This window comes from Mobula hypostoma, unplaced genomic scaffold, assembly GCF_963921235.1.
Source record: "Mobula hypostoma unplaced genomic scaffold, sMobHyp1.1 scaffold_36, whole genome shotgun sequence".
NCBI lineage: Eukaryota > Metazoa > Chordata > Chondrichthyes > Myliobatiformes > Myliobatidae > Mobula > Mobula hypostoma.
The window spans coordinates 4871420-4883989 of record NW_026948187.1 but is presented as its reverse complement, the minus strand read 5'-3'; the positions used below and the strand labels follow the sequence as shown (position 1 = coordinate 4883989).

Here is a 12570-nt window from a genome sequence, read left to right as displayed (position 1 = left end):
CTGGTGTATAATGACACCCAGGTCTCGTTGCACCTCCCCTTTTCCTAATCGGCCACCATTCAGATAATAATCTGTTTTCCTATTTTTGCTACCAAAGTGGATAACTTCACATTTATCCACATTAAATTGCATCTGCCATGAATTTGCCCACCCACTCAACCTATCCAAGTTACCCTGCATCCTCTTAGCATCCTCCTCACAGCTAACACTGCCGCCCAGCTTCGTGTCATACACAAACTTGGAGATGCTGCATTTAATTCCCTCATCTAAGTCATTAATATATACTGTAAAGAACTGGGGTCCCAGCACTGAGCCTTGCGGTACCCCACTAGTCACTGCCTGCCATTCTGAAAAGGTCCCGTTTATTCCCACTCTTTGCTTCCTGTCTGCTAAACGATTCTCCATCCACATCAATACCTTACCCCCAATACCGTGTGCTTTAAGTTTGCACACTAATCTCCTGTGTGGAACCTTGTCAAAAGCCTTTTGAAAATCCAAATATACCACATCCACTGGTTCTCCCCTATCCACTCTACTAGTTACATCCTCAAAAAATTCTATGAGATTCGTCAGACATGATTTTCCTTTCACAAATCCATGCTGACTTTGTCCGATGATTTCACCGCTTTCCAAATATGCTGTTATCACATCTTTGATAACTGACTCCAGCAGTTTCCCCACCACTGACGTTAGGCTAACCAGTCTATAATTCCCCGGTTTCTCTCTCCCTCCTTTTTTAAATAGTGGGGTTACATTAGCCACCCTCCAATCCTCAGGAACTAGTCCAGAATCTAAACAGTTTTGAAAAATTATCACTAATGCATCCACTATTTCTTGGGCTACTTCCTTAACCACTCTGGGATGCAGACCATCTGGCCCTGGGGATTTATCTGCCTTTAATCCCTTCAATTTACCCAACACCACTTCCCTACTAACATGTATTTCGCTCAGTTCCTCCATCTCACTGGACCCTCTGTCCCCTACTATTTCTGGAAGATTATTTATGTTCTCCTTAGTGAAGACAGAACCAAAGTAATTATTCAATCGGTCTGCCATGTCCTTGCTCCCCATAATCAATTCACCTGTTTCTGTCTGTAGGGGACCTACATTTGTCTTTACAAGTCTTTTCCTTTTTACAAATCTATAAAAGCTTTTACAGTCGGTTTTTATGTTCCCTGCCAGTTTTCTCTCATAATCTTTTTTCCCCTTCCTAATTAAGCCCTTTGCCCTTCTCTGCTGAACTCTGAGTTTCTCCCAGTCCTCAGATGAGCCACTTTTCCTGGCTAATTAGTATGCTTCTTCGTTGGAATTGATACTATCCCTAATTTCTCTTGTCAGCCACGGGTGCACTACCTTCCTTGATTTATTCTTTTGCCAAACTGGGATGAAAAATTGTTGTAGTTCATCCATGCAACCTTTAAATGCTTGCCATTGCATATTCACCGTCAATCCTTTAAGTGTCATTTGCCAGTCTATCTTAGCTACCATTTCATTCCTGAACCAAAATTCTTAAGCTGTTTGATTATCTTTCTAATCTCCTCAATTTTTCCTCTTATGTGTTGAATAAAGAGAGTTATGTTTTCTAAGGCATCGGGAAAATACGTACAACATTCCTGTCCCACCACGGCGCATGTCCTTCCTGTTTCGGCTAAGGGTAGGTCCAGGTCTATTCTATTTTGCAAGGCTACCATCCTACGGTCAACTACTTCTGTTGATAGGTCTTTCACTTGCTTCTGCATGTCAGTTAGGGCATCAGCAGTGTCATTGGCCATTTTCTCTGGAGCGGTTGCCATATTAATACTTTCTCGCGAATTTCGGGTACACTATATGAGGGAAATGCTACCATCCAAAACCTTTCACTTTCCGTTACCCCTCGCTTACTTCGCCTTAAATAAGGGTGTTGCGACATATCTTTTATAGGATGCATGGAGGGCACTATATAGGCCAAACAACAGCACCGTTCAATTTCCTGCGGGACACTTTCCCATTTTCACCTGGCGGCCCAAGAAACCAAGGATAAGCTCTTTCCCCACATACCGCCTCTGTTCAGTACAAGAGGCGGTATTATTGATTATCTTTCCTGAGACCCTTCTCTCGTTGCAGTGATGTCTACTCTGCTGCGGGTGGCAGGTGCCTGAATTCTGGAATGGGGGATTGTAAGGAGCGGGTGCGGGTTGTCCCAAGACAGTCGTCGTCATTATTAAATCGTCTATTCGACTATTGGGTGCCAAGGGCACTGGCCGGTACGGGGAGTTGGGGATAATGTCCCGTGGCAGGTTTCGTTTCAACCCCAGCCTTCTCCGTTTCAGGCTGCTTTAACTTTTTCTTTGGAGGTTGGTGTCTTTTCGCCACCTCCTTCCATCGTTTAGAACGTCTTAACAGGTAATCAGCATCACAATTTGGGTCGCCGTTCCCATTTTGGGTCGCGTCCTCCCAGTGATGGATGAGTCTCAAATTAAAACTTCCCCCATACGGCCAATCCCCATGTGACCAATCATGCAAGTTACGACTGAATGTTACCGCATAAGTATTATCTCCCGTCTCTCTGAATACCATATCCGCCGGGGATCGAGGCGGGACTGAGGGGTCTCCTATTTGCTGGTGGCGCCATTTTATCGTTCTAATCTTTTTGGCGGTCTTTTTCCTACCTGCAGTTGGGAATTCAAAGCCTTTGTCTTACCGCTGGAACTCTTTGGTTTATTAGCAGGATCAGCGCTAGCACTTCCCATTTTTCTTGTTTATGATTTTAATTTCAGATAACAGTGCACAAAGTTTCTTTATTCACCCTATGTACACAATGAGCGCTCACGGGTGTGTTTCCCTGTCATTCCACAGGGCTCTGAGCTCGGTTACGGAATTGATCGGTAGCTACCTTGGTACCCTTAATGGCTGCCCCTGTCGTCCTTCTTTCAGTTAGGACGCAGGGCACCTGTCTCTCCCTTTCAGCTAGGAGAACGGTTTTCCTTCCCAACTTGGAAGGCACCATTCTGTCTTGCTTTTCCTTTTCCGACGAGGTTTTTTTTTTTATTTTGATCCTGCTCCTATAGCCTCCCACTTTCAGCTAGGAGACTAAAGTGAGGATTCCATCCTTGTCACCAAACTGTTGCGGATAAATGTCAGGAGCAGCAGACAGAATGAATCAGGTCGACTCAGAGAATTGTTTCAGACTAAAGGACTTTATTACATGATATCATGGAGAGACTCTGTACCTAAAAGCGATGCTCAGGGGCTCTGCTTAGCTCTCAGACACGCTTCATTATATAAACACAGCATACGTAACTAAATGTACTTAGCAAACAACGTGACGTTGAACTTAGAACTTGTTTTCAAAAAAAAAACAACAGTATTATGTAAATGTAGAGCCATAACATCTTCCCTGCAAGGACATTAGCTAAATTATAAGACTTGCAAGGACCTTAGCTAAATGTTAAGAGCATTCACAAGCGATTAGGTTAACCTCTACATATCCAAAGAGTCTTAAATTCTTTCACAGACTGGAAGAAGCTGTCAGATGTGAATGGTCTAATGATTCATTCAGCGGTCGATTTAAATTCTGAGCTCGGTTTGGCTATTACATCACTGGCTGATAAATACAGAGGTATACCTGCGGAGACAAAAAATATTGTAGGCTGGGAGTGTTCTTGCAGGATACGGTACTATCAAGGGAAATATTAAACAACAAAACATTATTCCTGAAGGGGTTGTGGGACCATGCTGTGAAGTATCTCTACGGAATAGAGGTATTTCTGCTAGAGTCATACTTGACACAGATTCTTAAGTTATTTTACTTAATAGATCCTTTTACAACCACTATCCGACACACTTACCGTCGACGCCAGTCAGTGCCCTTGTGATTCCGGGGTTTATTATGGATGAGTACCCATAGGATAGTTACTTGTCGTTGAATCTGGCGTTTACGAAAGCAGATGTTGTAGTATCTGAGACTATTGACACACAATTGTTGCTCTACACGGATCGGATTGAAAAGGATGGAGCATTGATTCTCGTGGGAAATATACTGCCGTTGTGAGCAGGCTCCAGGAAGCATGCAAACAGAGGGATAGAGAGAGCTTTTGAAACAGCTTGTCCATTCACCCTGTGTTCTGAGCTGCTTTTGTGAAAGTTCCTGCTAAATAGACGATGAGCGGAAAGAGGGAACTCTAAGGTACACACATTCTAAACCTGTTAGTATACGTTCTGGCAGTAGCTGGAGTGTCAGGAGGCTCTATATTTGCTGAAATATTAGAGGAATGGACACAGGGATTAACTGAGAAAATATTGGAACGCGAAAATGTCCTTTCTAGTGGCAGGTCTGATTTTGATTTCTCCAAGAGATCTCACCGCACTATTAGAGCAAACGAGGACACCCGTTTTGGAGAGCGGTCTCTCCGGATGTTTCCAACAGAATTTCAAGATGCTTATCAGCACCTGCTGAAACTGAAGGGAGCTCAGTTCAGTTCAGTCTCTAGAGGGAGACACCCTCTAGTAATCAGAAAGGATCAGAGGGGGTGGTTGATTCGGTAACAATTCAATCGTCCGAATTCCCGTGAGTAGAGGCCCAGAACCGTCACATGCTCCTCATATGGTAAACCATTTAATCCTGGAATCACTTTGTAAACCACCTTTGAATCCTTTCCAATATTAGGACATGCTTTCTGAGACAAGGGGCTCCAATACTCAGAGCAAGGCCTCATCAGTGCATCTTAAAGCATCAACAATGCATCCCTATATCTATATTCCATTCCTCTCGAAATGTTTTCCAACATCGCATTTGCACTTTTCACCACCTTCGAAACCTGCAAATTAATCTTCAGGGAGTATTGCACGAAATGTTTTGAGTCCCTTTGCACGTCTAATATTCTAATTTTCTCTATGGTTAGAAAATAACCTACGATGTTACTTCTTTTACCAAACTGCAGGACCATACATTTCCTGACAATGTGTTCTATCTGCAAATTTTTAGCCGATTCTCCTAATCTGTAAATATTCTTTACTAGCCTTTCTAATTCCTCCACCTATCTTCGTCTAGTCCACAAATGTCCATAAAATCATTATTTCCAACATGCAAGTCATTAACATATAAAGTAACCGTATTCATTCATCAGTTATACTGTATCCTGCTGTTAGAACATAGAACATAGAAAACCTACAGCACAATATTGGCCCTTCGGCCTACAATGCTGTTCCGAGCAGGTACTTATTTAGAAATTACCTAGGGTTGCCCATAGCCCTCTATTTTTCTAAACTCCATTACCTATCCAGGAGTCAATTAAAATACTCTGTTGCATCCGCCTCCACCCCCGTCGCAGGCAGCCCATTCCATGGACTCACCGTTTTCTGCGTAAAAAAAAAAATCCCCCTGAAATCCCTTCTGTACCTAGTTCCAAGCACCTTAAAACTGTGCCCTTTCGTGTTAGCCATTTCGGCCCTGGGAAAAAGCTCTGTCTATCCACACTATCAATGCCTCTCATCGTCTTATACACCTGTACGAGGTCACCTCTCGTCCTTAGTCGGAGAAAAGGCCCAGTTCACTCAACCTATTCTCATAGGGCACGCTCCCCTCTCCAGGCAACCTGCTTGTGAACCTCCTCTGCACCCTTTCTATAGTTTCTACATCCTTCCTGTAATGAGTTTTTTTTTAGTGTGTCGCACCAGATAGTCAGCCATCCTTGTCTGGCCCGTGGTGTCAGGAGCTCGACGCTCAACCCGGCACGTATGGAAAGCGTGCTCGGCGGTGGCCCGACTACGATTACACTCGGGAGCCTTCGCTGCAGAGACCGGCGCTGAACCCATTGCGACACCAGCGGGCCTGTAATGAGGTGATCAGAACTGAGCACAGTACTCCAAGTGGGTTCTGACCAGGTTCCTATATAGCTGTAACATTACCTCTCGGCTCCTGAACTCAATCCCACGGTTGATGACGTCCAATGCAAGGTATGCCATCTTAACCACAGAGTCAACCTGCGCAGCAGTTTTCAGTGTCCTATGGACTCGGACCCCAAGATCCCTCTGATTTTCCACACTGCCAAGAATCCTTCCATCAATGCTATATTCTGCCATCATGTTTGATCTGCTATTTTATATTGCACTAACTCAATTGCAACTTTCCTTACTTTAATGTAATATGCTAAACTTTCAAATTTTATTTTTAAAACTTTAGAATACAGCTTTACTACCTACATTATTTTTTCAGCTTTACTGATAAAGACGTGATTAATTTCCAAGCGTCCATGTTCGATCCGCTGTCAAGATAAATATTGTGTTTTTGTCACGGCGGAGAGCACTACAACTAGTCACATCGTACAGGAATCAGGGTGCAGTGTTTGATGAAAAAGAGGCCTCGATGAAGACTGTCAGTGTCAATTTCTCAGACGGGACTATTATTTGGAAAGAACGATATTAGTGCTATTCAGACAAGCTGTCCTTCGCTATATTGCAAGGGAATTTTAGATCGTTGTTCTGAAGTATGCATCGGCCGCAGAGCTCAGTAACGAGAGTTTAACATCTTTCTGGACTTTTTGTAATTCGGTTGGTAGTCTCTGAGACACGGTTTAAATGTAAACAAAGTTTTGGATTCGTTAGCAGCCCTAGTTTACTGCATGAAGTTACAATTAATATTGCTGTTATCATTATTATTATTTTGTTTGACTCTGCAGTTTCTTGCCTTATACACATTGAAGTTTTGACTGATCTGATGGCACGTTCCTTCATTGCTTTTATTGATTTCCGAGAGGAATTTAATCTCATTCTTGTACCTGATGATATATGTATGTATGCCGTGATGACAAGTTTACTTTCTGCTTTGAACTTTGAAAAAGTTTGGCCGAAGGCTACGTTCCATGCTGTACGACTCTATGACAACGTCTTCTGAATATAATGCAGTCCTGAATGAGAAACACGGAATTCCCATGTCCAAAAATGTGTCAAACGCACAGTATTGAGCTCCGCTGCCGATGTATATTTCAGAACGACGATATAAAATTCCCTTTCTGAGACACCGCTCCCTAATGATGTAGCGACCGGCAATTTGTCTGAAAGTCACCAATATCATTCAGTCCAACCTGTAGTTGCATCGGAGAAATTGATAGCGACACTTCAGCGAGGCATCTTTCTCATCAAACTGTGCACCCCGAATCTCAAGTAATCTGACCCGTTGTACCACTCTCTGCTGTGTAAAAAAAACAATATATTTATCATTCTTCTGTCTTTCCCATCCAGTCAAACAGAGCATGTTTTGATCGCTGCAATAAAATTACCGTGATTGAATTTTCAAAACAGCACGTGTAAAGCACAGTAGTTGTCAGGAGTGGGATTCGGACCCACGGCTCCGTGTGGAGACCAGAACACTCGGGTTTGCTGTAAAGCGGCTGTCTCCCCTCAAGTCTAGCGCCTTGGGCCACTCGGCCACACTAACAGCCCTGAAGTACTCTCTTCACATCGGACATAAACAGTTGTGTTTCAGAATGGAATGAGTGACTGCTCCAGTGAGAGAGCATACATACAAAATACACACACATTATCCTGGGATTTGAAATTTAATGGGTATGTTGTATTTGCTCAGTTCATCAAGCATGTGCGAAATTAAAACATACAGCAGCTCAGCACTGGAACAGGTAATGGATGCAGTTCCAGCCATCCGTCATAGAAAGGATGACGTGTGCAGATATGCTTTACCAAGCTGCTACCCGAATTAGACGGTTTGTGAGATAACGAGAGGTTGAACAAACTTAGGTTGCATTCTCTGGAGCATCGGTGGTGAGGGAGAATCTGATGGATGTTTCTTGGATTATGAAAAGCATAGATAAAGGTAGAACACGCGGAAGTTATCTCAATCCGAGGGTCTTATACCATAGGGCATGCATTTCAACGACCAGGGGATGACAACACCCTATCACTCAAAGTCGGCAAGACCAAGGAACAGGTTGTGGACTTCAGCAGAGAGAAAACCAGAGGTCCATGAGCCAGCTCTCGTTGGAGGAACAGAGGTGGGTATTGCTATTTCCTCTACTTTCTTAACCTGGTCCCAACGTACAGTACCGATGCAGCTATAAAGAAGGCAAGACAGTGGCTATACTTTATTAGCAGTTCGAAGAGATTTAGCATGTCAACAAATACACTCAAACCCGTCTGTAGTTGTACCGTGGAGAGTATTCTGACAGGCTGCATCACTGTCTGGCATGGAGGCACTACTGCAGGAGACCGAGAGTAGCTGCTGAGGATTATAATTCTAGTCAGCTCCATCTTGGGCACCAGCCTACAAATTCCCCAGGATATCATTAGGGAGCGGTGTCTCAGAAAGGCAGCGCCCATTATAGAGGACCTCTAGCACCCAGGGCATGCCCTTTTCTCACTGTTGCCATCAGGTAGGAGATACAAAAGCCTAAAGGCACACACTCAGCGATTCAGGAACAACTTCTTCTCCTCTGCCATTCGATTCCTAAATGGACATTGAAACCTTGAATACTACTTCATTTTTTTTGACATACAGTGTTTCTGTTCTGGCAATTAAAAAAAAATCTATTCAATATACGTAAATAATTTACTTGTTTATTTATAATTATGTTTTATTTTATGTATTATTATTTTTCCCTCTCTGCTAGATTATGTATTGCATTGAACTGCTGCTAGTAAGATAACAAATTTTGCGGCACATGCCAATGATAATAAACCTGATTCTGATTGCGAATATTCGGCATGACGTCAACAACTTTGAGGAACTTCTATGAATGTGTAGTGGAGAGTATATTGTCTGTCTGCATCACGACCTGGTACAGAAACAGCAAGGCCTTTGAAGAAACATCTTGAAGAAACGTTAATGGATTCGGCTCTGTCCATCACGGGTAAAGCTCTGTCAAACATTTAGCTAATCTACGTAAACCGGTGTCATCGGAAAGCAGCATCCATCATCAGAGATCCTCACCACCCCGGCCCTGCTCTATTGTCGCTGCTGCCGTCGGGTAGAAGGTAGAAAGTACAAGAGCCTCAGGACTCAGTTCCGCCACCACGTTCAAGGACAGTCACTACTCATCAACCATCAGGCTTTTGATCAAACGGTGATCTCTTACACTCACGTGCCTATCCATTGAATAACCCGACAACCTGTGATTTCACTTTAAACACTTCTGTATATATTGATTAGCTGAGTCTGTCTGGAGGAACTCAAAAGGCCAGGCAGCATCTGTGGAGAAGAGTAAACAGTCGACATTTCGGTCCGAGATCCTCCACCAGGGAATTGTTTCTAAAGAAATCCGGCACCCAGTATTCGATGAACGATGATGTGTTGTGCTGTGATGTGCCGTGACGAAATCACCACCTTTTCTTTCTACCGTTTTTCTAATCGACACAAACAACCCACGTTCTCTTCGCAGTAATAACATCCCTCGATTGAATGTTTAAGGACAAAAGATGTCAGGAGTGGGATTCGAACCCACGCCCCCAGATGGAGACCAGAACACTCGTGCTTGTGAGAAGGACTTTCATTCCCTGAGTCTGGCGCCTTAGACCGCTCGGCCACCCTGACAACTTTGCGTCACCCACTTCACATCCAAAACAAATGGTTGTGTTTGAGAACAGATTGAATGCCTGAGTTGAGAACAGAGTTATATACACACAAACACATCCTGGGAATGAGAAATGAAAACGAGCTTGTTACAGTTTTCTCAGGTTAGGCAGCATCTGTGGAAAGAGAAGCAGTATTAAAATTACAGATCAGAACTCGTTAGAAGCGTACTAGCAGAGATTTGGGAGGGAGGTTGTAATGGTGAATGACAACGCTGGGAAGAATCGCTGTGTTCACATGCAGGGAAGTGAGCATTTGGACGTTTATAGATGGACTGAATGTGACACCCCTGGCTGGAACACAGAAGGTTCAGTTGTAACGGGGAACGCAGCTTTACTGTTGTTGTTTAAGGTGGCAGAGAGAAGGGGATTCCACGGGTAAAGAAAGAAGAATAAGATGGAAACCTGTGCTATGACGGGCACAGGAGGGTCTGATACAGACGAAAACGATTCTGCAGTTTTCTGAGAAGCGGAAGCAAGGGCCACAGGTTTGACCCAAGCTTCAATGTGAACGAAGCGGTAGATGAGAAGCAAAGGGGATGCTGAGGCCAGCAACGCCGTCGGAATCAGTTGTAAACAGCTGTTTTGTAACTCGAAAGTAACTCACAAAATGCTGGAGGAACACAGCAGACCAGTTAGCGACAGTGGGAAAGAGTAAACTTTCGACATTTCGGGCCGACATTCTGCATTAAGGCACTGATTGTGTGTGTGCTCTCTCGTATTTCGCGCATCTGCAGATTGTTTCGTGGGCAGAGACTTTAAAGACAGGTTGCTGTCGTTTCTGCGGAGTGAGGAGAAGAAGCTGTCTGATGTGAACGGTCCAATGATTCATTCAGCATTTGATTTAAATTCTGAGCTCGGTTTGGCTATTGCATCACTGGCTGACAAATGCCGATATATCTGCGGAGAGCCAAAGTTGTTGAAGGCTGGGAGTGTTCTCTGGGGTGAGGCCCACACCCGCTGGGGAGGAGGAATATGAGGCTTGGGATGAGCAGACATCTCAATTTCTGGATGAATGGCACTGCTCAGATAACGTGAATATACTGAGACTGGTAGACTGCTTAAAGGGAGCGGCTGCTGATATAGTGATTTTCCTCAAGGCAGAAAATCCATTAGCCACATCAGCTAATTGTCTGCAAGCTCGGGAAAATGCTTCTTGCGCTGCTGAAAGTGCAGCCGATCTTTGGAGCATGTTTTAGGAAGAGGGAGCGAAGTTGCCTGCCGACAATTTCAGGCTGGCGAAGCTGCTGCATGTTTGAACGACAAAGGATGCACTCAACTGTCTTAGAGAAATTGAGGATGGAGTAAATTATTAAGGGGGGGCGGTGGTGGGGAGGGTTGCAACATGCCGTGATTGCTTTACGTATTCGAATGACACGAATATTGCGGAATCCTACACATTTACACCGAATTCTTCCGAGAAGTTGACGAGGAGGAAAACATGATGGAGGAGCGGGAGGCCTTCATGATCAGGGCAAGGTCCTCGGTAGTAGCCACTGTTGCCGAAGCGCCCCAAATCTCACACAACCGCGGGTGCTGCAGGATATCATGGAAAACCGGTGGGCCGCGGTAATTCGGATGATATCGTTTGCTGCTACACAAAGGGCCGATGGGAAGCCCGACACACTGGTGGGGTGTTACTGAGCAGGTTCCCTATACCAGGGAAGTGACCGATATTTTCTGTTACAAATGTGGAGAAGCGGGGGTGTGAAGGACAGGAAAATCTTCAGAAAGTAATTCAGCGGTTAATCAAACCGCGATGAAAAGAGGTCAAGCTACGGAGGGACCCAGTAAAGAAACAGGCTGACGTCATGGAGAGGATTAGTGTATCAAAGGACACAGTACTAAAGTACAAAACACTATTCGTGAAGGGCTAGTAGGACTATACTCTGGTGTATCTGTACGGACTAAAGGTGTTTATACTGGAACCACAGTGGATGCAGGTTCTCAAATTACTTAGCTTTATTGATCCTTTTCCGACCGGTATCGGGCGCACTTACCATTGACGTCACTGAGTGCCCCTGAGATTCCGGGGCTTAGTACTGATGAGTATCCATACAATGATTACCTGTTGTTGAAGCTGGAGTTTACGGAGCAGATGCTGGAGTAACTGAGATTATTGACACACCAGTCTTGCTGTACCCGGATCCGATTGAGAAGGATGGAGCTTCTATTCTTGTGGGAACAAATACTGCCGATGTGAGAATGCTCCTGAGAGCACGCGAGGAGAGAAATTGGAAAGAAGTTTTTGTACTCCTTGTCCATTCACACTGTGTACAGAGCTGCTTTTGAGAAGGTGCCAGCTCCTGCTAAGTAGGATGATGAACGGAAAGGAGGAACCGTGAGGTACACCCAGTCTAAACCTATCATCTTCTGTACTGGGTGTAGGTAGAGTAACAGGAATCCCTGCATTTGCCTGAATGCTTGAGGAATAGAAAAGGGAATTAACTGAGAAAATGTTGGAATGCGAAGAAACATGTTCTACTGAGAGGTCTGATTTTGATTTCTCCAATAGTAGCTGCCACACTGTTAGAGCAAAGGAGAATACGCCTGTCTGAGAGAAGTCTCGCTGGTTGCTTACAGCGAAGTTTCAAGATGGGTTTCAGCACCTGCTGAAATTGCAGGAAGCCAGGTTCATTCCTGGAGCAGGTGGACCCAAGCCGCCGGAAGACACGAGTGATAGACATGAGGAGGCAACCTCTAGTAGTCAGGAAGGGTCAAATAGGGACATCAGTAGGGTAAACACTGAATCTTCCCGATTACCGTGAGTAGAGAAACACTCAATCTTCTGAATTGTCGTGCGTAGAGGCCCAGAGCCATCAAGGCTCCAGCTGTCAGTCTTTCCATCCTGAATTATTCTCTAAACCACCTTTGAAATGTCTCCAATGATAGCACATCCTTTCAGTGTGTTCTATGTGCCACTTCTTTGCCCATTCTCCTAATCTGTCCAAGTTCTTTTGTAGCTTCTCTACGTCCTGCAGATTTCCTGCATCTCCACCTATCCTCATGTAG

At 44.4% G+C, this 12570-nt stretch overlaps 1 non-coding gene across 1 annotated transcript; it reads right to left on the bottom strand.

Annotated features, from left to right (window-relative positions):
- Positions 1 to 9406: 9406 nt before the first annotated feature.
- On the bottom strand, positions 9407 to 9520 carry trnal-cag (transfer RNA leucine (anticodon CAG)). The gene is made up of 2 exons: positions 9483 to 9520; positions 9407 to 9441 (listed from the first exon to the last, which is right to left on the bottom strand). It is a non-coding gene; the product is annotated as a tRNA-Leu (tRNA).
- Positions 9521 to 12570: the final 3050 nt, after the last annotated feature.